Genomic DNA, 9,201 nt, shown 5'->3' on the forward strand with positions numbered 1-9,201 from the left:
TATCAGGGTTTAATGCCACTTTCCTTCATAATGGGATACATATAGGTGATGAATAACAGAGGAGATAATGTTCATCTGATGGAATAATGTAGGGAATAATGTACATCCTTGTCTCACACCTGATTTAAATTAAATCATCTTCCTGTGTTCCCTGCAATTCTAACCGCTGACTTACAACTTAAATATAGACTAAATATTGCTTGATATAATGTTCCATTTACAAAATATAACTGTAGTGTTTTGAACAGCAATTTTTTGGCATTTTGTCATATGCCTTTTCCAGATTTATTTGTTGAGTTCCCATGATTTTTCAGCAACCAATCTTAAAGTGAAAATCTAATCCTTGCAATCCATGTAAGGGATTGCAAGGATCAGATAGCATATTCTTCTCCATGTTTCTCTTCGACAATATTTCTTAGAATCTTCTCAAGAATGCTTGCAAAAATCTTACTAGAACATTCAGTAGGGCAGATTCCTTTGTAATTCTTACATTCCGTTTTTATGTTTTATAATTAGGAGGTTAAATTTTTGTATAGAACTTTTTTTCTATTGTACAGAAATGAAAATAAGTTGAGTTGACTAGATAACGATTTCTTATATAGTATCAAATAGCTCGGTGAAAATGGCGTTTGCATTTTAGAGGAGTTCGTAAAAGTGATCGATTGCTTCATTGAGGTTTAAAGTATTTTCGATGCATGTAATGGTCAAGAAGGACTTAGCTAGCATTTAAATTTATCCAATGAGTTGTTTACAGCTGAAATTATATTTTAGTTAATAGAATAATTTGTATTCCCCCTCTGCAATGTTTAGAAAGTAATACTGTTTGCTCACCGCCTGTCATGTAACTATAATTGCATGATGAATTTTATTTAAATATTTCACTTTAAATATTCTATCCCACTTCTCTTAGTTTGACTACTGTTCATCTTGTTATTTCAAAGATGATGTTTTCATTCCAGACCGAATATTTTAAAGAAGTCCAAAATTCCATAATCGATATCCATTGGATTATGGTATAAAAAGTGAACGTTTAAAAAAGTTCTTAGTAAAATTCCCTTAATTTCCCCCATATAAGAAGTGCTTGAAAAAGGCTGAATACTGCTATCTGCGCAAGTGAACACACTGCCTTTGGAAGGGAGCTTGGTGATTGTTCCGTGATGCACAGTGCAACTCTTTCCACCCAAATCATAAACCTGCTTCCTCAGTTTCTCGTGTCACTCCTAGACTTCAAATTATTTGCAGGTGTTATGGTCATAATCGGCTGTCACTTGAGAGGGAGCGAGATTGTCCTCTAGAGTTTGAGACCAATGTACTCTCTTGTTAATTAGTTCACAGATGGGAAGGATTATATTTCTCATGCTGCCTCCCTGCAAGATAGAGGAACCTTCATACTGCTTGTTGTATTTTGTTTGTTTGTTTTAATCTATAAAAATTATATGAAAATAAATTCTAATAAAATTTTTTAAAAAGAAATGGGAATCTTAAAGAATATTACAATTGAAAATTATATTTGTAGAAAGAATTTAAAAAAATTAAAAATATGTAACATGCAAAATTATGTATTAAATATAAATACATACCTCAGGAACATCACGATTCTAATTCTTTAGATTTTTAGATTTTTATCCAAAAATCGATTTTGGATAAAAATATGTTTAAAATATTTGTTATTAATTAAATTCCATTTACTTTCAAGCGAGTATTTTTCGCTTGAAGGTAAATGGATCGCTTCTCTCTCTCTTTCTCTAAAAGTAGTTTGGACCTTTCACGGGACCATATGGGCCTTTCTGTATAGAATGAAAATGTTTTTTGATTCTACATATTCTGAGTAAAAGGTTATTTTTTCAGAATTCAAAAGAATCCTTGAAAAACTTTTCATTTTAGACAGTGTGGCCCACAAGTCACAAGTGGGTCTAAAAGTTATGGAACATGTGCAGAAAGGGTCCGCTTTGAATACCATAATGGAAGACATTCACGTAATGCGGTTTTTCATGACTAATTAAAAAAAAAAATATGTTAAAAAACTTATGCAGTTACTTCACATAGACTGGCCCTTTCTACGGAATGTTCCATGACTTATGGGCCACCTTGTATCTTAATACATTTTCTCCAATTTTATTTTTTTTATTCTAGTGAGCAGAGGATTTCATATTCTTCTAAAATATCCCCTTTTGGTTTATTATCTGAAGGGGGCCTAATGCATGTTGCCTCCGAAGTTCCCAAGTTTATCAACTGATTTTAATTGTTTTTAATTCTTCAAATGTAGACCTCCTGCAGTCTGCTTCATAGCAAAGTCATTTCTTTTGTTTCTCGGAGAGTTTAGTGTGATCATTTGCAACTAACTGATTTAGCTCTTCTAGTGTCAGCAAAATTCTTTCTTTAAAAATGAAAGCAAGCCTAATAGATTTTCAGTGTTTCAAGGTGAGAAGCTCCACTTCAGATGGAGACGAAGAGATTTTTACCTTGGCAAACTTTTTTCTCCCTTTTCTTTTCTTTAATATTTTAACCTTAATATTGAGAAACTGTATGTGAAAATATCCGATTGAGAGATAAATTACAAACCATTCATGCACTCTTCTTTACGCTTTTAATTGTGCATTAAACCACTTCATTCCCCCCCCCCCCCTCTTTAAAAATCCTTCACGTTATTACACAAAGAGTAACCAGTATTTATAAACGATACTCACTCACTTGGTTGGATAGCCTTTGGAAACTACCTTCAAGAACTCAAAGGTAACTTCCAATCTGCCTTAAAAGAAAACTATTCGACAGTTGTATACTTCCGGTCATGACTGATGGAAGTGAATCGTGAACTTTGACTAAAAACTGACCAAGCTGAGAATTAGCAGAAGAAACTGAAAAGACCATCACTCAGTATTACCATTCTAGATATAAAGTGCAATGCATTGGTCAGAGCTCAGACTAGAGTGAGAGGCATTATAACGGCCATCAAAATATTCAAATGGCAACGGACAGGTCATATTGCAAGAACCAACACTCAAAAAAGGACAACGTTGATATCAGAATGGTATCCTAGAGAAGGAAAGAGAGCTACAGGAAGACCAAGAGATGGTGGGAGATTAAAGGGATGGCAAGAACTCGGTGGCATAGAAAGGCTCAAGATAGGAATGAATGTAGGACTTCGGAGAAAGGCCTTCAACCAGCAGCAGACAGAAAATGACTGAAGATGATAATGATGATTGACTCACTTCCACTCTATAGTGTATTTTCTACTCTGTGCCAATCAGGACATATTTCATTCGATAGTCACGACTTGTGTTCAAATATCCCATATGGACTTAAATATTGACTGGTCTTATAAAGGCTCCTCTACTGGAGAGAATGAAAAAAAAAAAAAAAAAAACTTTGATTTCTCCTTCCAAGCCAAAACCGTTTGGGATGAATATGCACTGATTTATAGAGTCGATCGCATGGTTTCACAATAAATAACAAAGCAATCAATCTGTTCTGTGCTTCTTCTCCAGATAAACGAAAATCTAAAACTAGTTAGTAATTTAAATTGGGAAGGAAAAGTTCTTTACTTCATTTAATTTGGATTCATCACCTAATAAATAGTTTGCTGTTTTCTCCTTCAAATGAATCCTGGCTTATTTTCTGATCTGCTCAAATATAGTGAGGATCCTAGCGCCAAATATTAGCTGAGAATATTTTAATGGGATTTAATTTAGAAATAATGACTGAATGAATGCTAAAATCGTGCGACCTGGTTAGAAAATAAATTATTTAAATTTTAATAGATTTTAATAGAAAAGGGAAAAAAAGGAACTTGATTCCAAACGGAAATAATGATGTACACGTCATCATCTGTTACTAGATGGCGTGTTAGATCGTCATCATCATCATCAACAACAATTCCAACAGCAACTACTCAAATAGATCAGAACTCTTCATTTCTTCATTCCTCCCATATTCTTTCTTCATAAAAACTTTTTCATCCCGTTTTTCGTGATGTTTCACATTCTCATATGTCCAGTCCAAGCCACTTCAAGCGTAAGTTCAGGAACATTTTTTCAACACTTTCGTCCCATAACATTCGTCATAAGCAATGTTCATATTTCTTGTTCTTTGTTTTCGTCAGCATTGTGAATGCTGACGAAAACAAAGAACATCTTCCACCTGTGTCTCTATTTGTGAATCTCAATGTCTTTTCAACGTAAGCAAAATGGGAAAAAATTAACTCCTGTTAATCAAAAAATATAAGCCTTATAAATAGTCTCAAAGTAGGCAACTCATACTGTTTAGAAATCATTAACCTAATAACATCCTTCACAATATCTTCTGATCTACACTTCCATCACAGGTGAATATACTTCCAAATATCTGAAGCTTCCACTGTTCTTCAAGGCTTTGTCTATTTGGTCTAACACTATTCATTTTCACTATACATTTTCTCTGCCATTTAAAACCACGTTTTACTCTTTCTGCTATTATTACGTGTATATAACTCATACTGTGTCACATTATAGGACAATGGAACGCATCTCACTTATGAATTTATTACACAAATAATAATGTTTTTTTCATTCTTAATAAGAGATTTAATATTTTTTTCATGAAGTGTAGGTTAATATAAGGCGTTGTCCTGATATACTGAAGGTTAATTCGAAATCTTCTTCTATAATTGCAGAAAATTCTATCTAGCAGGTTGATTGACAAATGAATGAACAATTTTTGTCGAACGTAGTGTATTTTTAAATAACAAAATAATAAATTCTTCATAAGCAGAGTGTAAAAATCCATTAAAATTAGCAGAATTCATGCAAAGAAAAACTTCTGGCATAAAAGAGATAGCTATTATTATCATGCCTGCGAAACATGTCGTAAAAACGCCATTTAAATAATACTTGAAGTCAGTGGTGGCTCGTCAGGGCTGCAGCCCCTCCAGTATAAAATTAAAGTTACTGTTTTATTATCGCAGTCCTTAAATTTTTAGATATTCATCTAAAAAACGTTATGTTCTTGCTTGTAATACAATACCGCTCGATAGTATTTTATATAATTCATTTTGTAGCAATAGTTGTATTTTGCAATAGTCAATGTGCTGTGCCGGCTAGGGCTAACATCAGTACTGGCTAGTATACTCAACGCTGGGGCTGCATTCAGTGATCGTACTATACGAACAGATCTCTCACTTAAATGGAAATGATTATTGCATGCACGAATGGAAGATTGATCTTCATACAAATCTTTAACCAAAGTGGAAATAATTATTAAATCGACCGCACCAAACTGCTACTTAGTGGGGATAACGTAGTGTGTGTATGTGTGTGTGTGTGTGGGGGGGGGGGGGGTTTACGCGTGATTTACGTGCAATTTGGGCTGGCAACGTTGCAGTCCAAGATACGTTGCTACTACATGAGCACAAACAACACAAATTAACTTCGTAAATATTGTTAAATAAATATTAGGTAAATAGTCGTCATTGTAGGTAAATATTGTGCGGTTTTTCTTTTTTCTATTTAATTCTAGAATTTAATTCATATCTTTGTAGAAATGAACGAAGAAAAAAATTCTGTTAAATATTGTTACATTTTGTTATATTTTAGTTTTATTAATGATATAATTTTTTCTAATCTATATTGATTTATTTTTTTACTTTTATTGCTATAGCCACACCACAACAATTTCCTACGAGCTGCCACTCCACTGTTTGAAGTACATTTATAATTTTATTTTCAAAATTCAAATACTTAGATATATTTTTCAAATATACATCTTGTGCTAGTATAATGTCCTGTATTAAAAAGTAATACAATGTCTTTAAGTGTAATGATTTTTTTTTGATAAAATGTAAATAAAGATTATAATAGAGATATAAATCATCATTCAGTTATACTGAGTTTTTTAAGAGAAAGATAGCATTACGCCATTCACTTCTTCTAAAGAAAATGAAATTTTAATTATGTAAAAATTTTATTTAATTATCCTAAATTATCGAAGATTAGTTCATAAACAAGATAAGATTAGCAGCTTATCTTGCATTTATTTTTTTCTAATTAATACTTTATCCTTTTATAATAAGAATTGATTTGTTTGTTTAAGTTTTAAATGAAATTAAATAAAATATAAATTAAATTTTAATTTTAAATTAAAAATTCAAGAATTTTAAAATTAAAATTCATTTAATTTTTATTATATTTATTAAATTTAATTTAATTTTAGATGATCAGAACAGAACAAACGCGAGACAGAAATACGCTCATGAGGTACGGCTCGTTATATATGAATATTTGTATTTGTATTAATATTTTATATTAAATATATAAACAAATTACTACCTTATTTAATTATATAAAGAATGTATATAAATTTATTTTATATATGCACATGATACATACAAAAGTTTGAAAAACTCTTAGCGGTCTTGTCTTATGAGAATATTTGTGTTATTTTATTTAAATATATATACTGCTCAAAACAATTAGTGATATTTTGGTTTTCTTGTAAATTATAAAGTTATGAATATAATTTACAAATGTAGCACACTTTGTAATAAATATCGATTATTTAAACAATATCTCATCAATTACACGCTATCCATAAGTAAGAAATATTTATTCATGTATAAAGTATCATGTATATAATTATAATTACAGTATTCGCAAAAATTTATAATTATCCACAGAAACTAAAATATCCGCTAATTGTTTTGAGCAGTGTATATAAAACAATACTTATGTCATTAACGTATTTTATTAAAATAGTTCAAAAACATCAAACAACTTCAAAACTGCAATTAATAGCAACTGCATTAAAATAATGATAATAATGAATAAAGGTCTGTGTGCTACTCTGTGACGTCATAGACGTTAGCCAATGACTGTTTAAGAGGGCGCTCCAGAGCCTACTAGAATGTTCTCGTACACTGCACGCGGTTGCCAACAGACGCTTCGCGAACGTTCTCGTGTGGTGCAATTTAGAAATTTCCAGATATGAGGCGGATTTATATAAACAGCAGCGAACAACTTCAACTTAGAAATCACTTGTTGTAAGCAGAGAGTGAACAACGATTTTTACGCTCTTCAAGTTTGCCTTTCAAGTAGCCCATTAGAAATGGCTTTGTCGCAGAATCTGATGGCGTCGTTGTTAGGCCGCAACTGGTGGGATGTTTGGGACTTCCCGCCTCGTCTCCTCGACCAACATTTCGGACTTGGCGTGTTCGGCGATGAGGTGCTGCCACCTCTTCCTTACTGCGGGTTCCGTGTTAGGCCAAGACGACAGATAAGTACTCAGGAGGGTCGGGGAGTTTCACAAGTAAAGAACGACCCCGACAAGTTCCAAGTGATGCTGGACGTGAGTCATTTTGCGCCCGACGAAGTGTCGGTGAAGACTGTGGACAACAGTGTGGTGATCCATGCCAAGCACGAGAAGAAAGAAGATCAGCACGGTTTCATCCGGAGAGAGTTCACCCGTCGTTATATGCTGCCGCCTGAGGCCGAACCAGAGACTGTAACCTCCTCACTCAGCAGTGACGGCGTTCTGACCATACAAGCTCCTAAGAAGTCACTCGAATCACCGAAGGCTAACGAAAAGGTGGTGCCTATAACGATGCAGGAAACGCCTTCGGTTACTTCGAGTGAAACCCAACAAGAGAAAGCAGAATAGACCGAAAGAATAAGACTGCGTTGAACGAAGGACTTCTGTGATAGGCAATCCGTTTGTATACATGTTGTTGTAATGTATAAGAAATTCAATGTGTATTATATTGTTTTATGCTGTAATTTGAATAAATGAATTTTGTATTCCTTTATTGAAAGTTTAGAATTTATTTAATTTTTGAAAGGCTTTTTCATTTGTTTTATCTGAGTAGTTTAACTGGACAGGATAAACGTTCAGATATTTCTGAATGCTTAACTATCAGTATTAAGAAAGTATTACTTTACAAGGAACAGTAAATCATTATTAAACAAAAAGGATGCTGTTTATTGCTATTTATTTCGGAACGATTATTATTGTAATTGCTTATACAAAAATTCAGTTCTGTACTCTTTTCGTACACGATATATAGTACATGGAATGTGACTATTCCGAATTTGAGATTACATAACAATGTGATGGAGTCAAGATCTATATGATCTTCAGCCCTTCGTACTATACGAACAGATCTCTCACTTAAATGGAAATGCTTATTACATGCACGAATGGAAGATCGATCTTCATACAAATCTTTAACCAAAGTGGAAATAATTATTAAAATTCGTTCTTTAACTTCTCCACACCGCTCAAGGACACGAGTAACATTTAACACTTCATTTTAGAACTACTGTATTTTATTACTACCATTTCTGCAAAAAATTAATTTTTTTGCAGATGAAAACTATCTTCATTCTGTGATCTTATCGAAGGCAAAAATGAAACTACTTTCTATTTAAAAAGCAGTGCAGATGAATACCATGACTAAAAAAATTATAAACGAAACAATAATGTGCTTACACTTTTTAAGAGCCTGAAAAAATGTATTTGATATAGGGGAGTGATGATCGGGGGGGGGGAGTTATTTACTAATAGTGGTAACAAACCAGCAACAAGAAATGGTAATGATCAAACAGCTACGAGGTTTCTACTGGATATCAAGGAGACTTGACGAAAGCTAATTGTATTGAGTCAATAAGAAAATCTCTGGTTCTTCATTCCCCAGTTAATCATCCTTTGAATAATGCATACCTAGATGGAGTATGTAAAAATCCCCCCCCCCTGTACCCCCGAATTGGACACAGAAGAATTCTTTTCTGACGACAAGAATGCTTCTGGATGTGTTTCAAATGGAACAAGAATAGAAAAAAATATTACATTTTATAAATTTCAAACCGCTTCCCCACAGAAAACGTTGGTCTTGAAGTGGATAATTCTGAAACGCCCACTCTGATAACAATTTTCTCTTTTATAGGTTGATAAAATGTAAGGCTTATTTCTGTCAAAGACCTACGAAAGCTTAGAACGTACGCCTTCATAACTCAGTCGGTATAGACGAACCCCTTTGCTCAGAAGATGTGGGTCGATTCCCGTCTATGACATGAGGAACCTTTATATGGTCTCTTTCGACTACCGATGAGTTAGCCAATCTCAGACGGAAGTAAAAGTTTTTCTGTTTTTTTTTTTTTTTTCATCCGGAAACTCGGGTCATTCGTTCCTCAGAAGAGGCACACCGGCCCCGTGAACAAACAAGCATGGAGTTATAGC

The 9,201-nt window shown here is 33.3% G+C and overlaps 1 pseudogene; it reads left to right on the top strand.

The window, feature by feature from the left end:
- Positions 1-6,807: 6,807 nt before the first annotated feature.
- LOC150108127 (protein lethal(2)essential for life pseudogene) lies at positions 6,808-7,771 on the top strand (annotated as a pseudogene).
- The last annotated feature ends 1,430 nt before the right edge of the window (positions 7,772-9,201 follow it).

The sequence above is a fragment of the Typopeltis vanoorti genome, chromosome 3 (assembly GCF_054136105.1).
Source record: "Typopeltis vanoorti isolate ZY-2024b chromosome 3, IOZ_Tvanoo_1.0, whole genome shotgun sequence".
Classification (NCBI taxonomy): domain Eukaryota; kingdom Metazoa; phylum Arthropoda; class Arachnida; order Uropygi; family Thelyphonidae; genus Typopeltis; species Typopeltis vanoorti.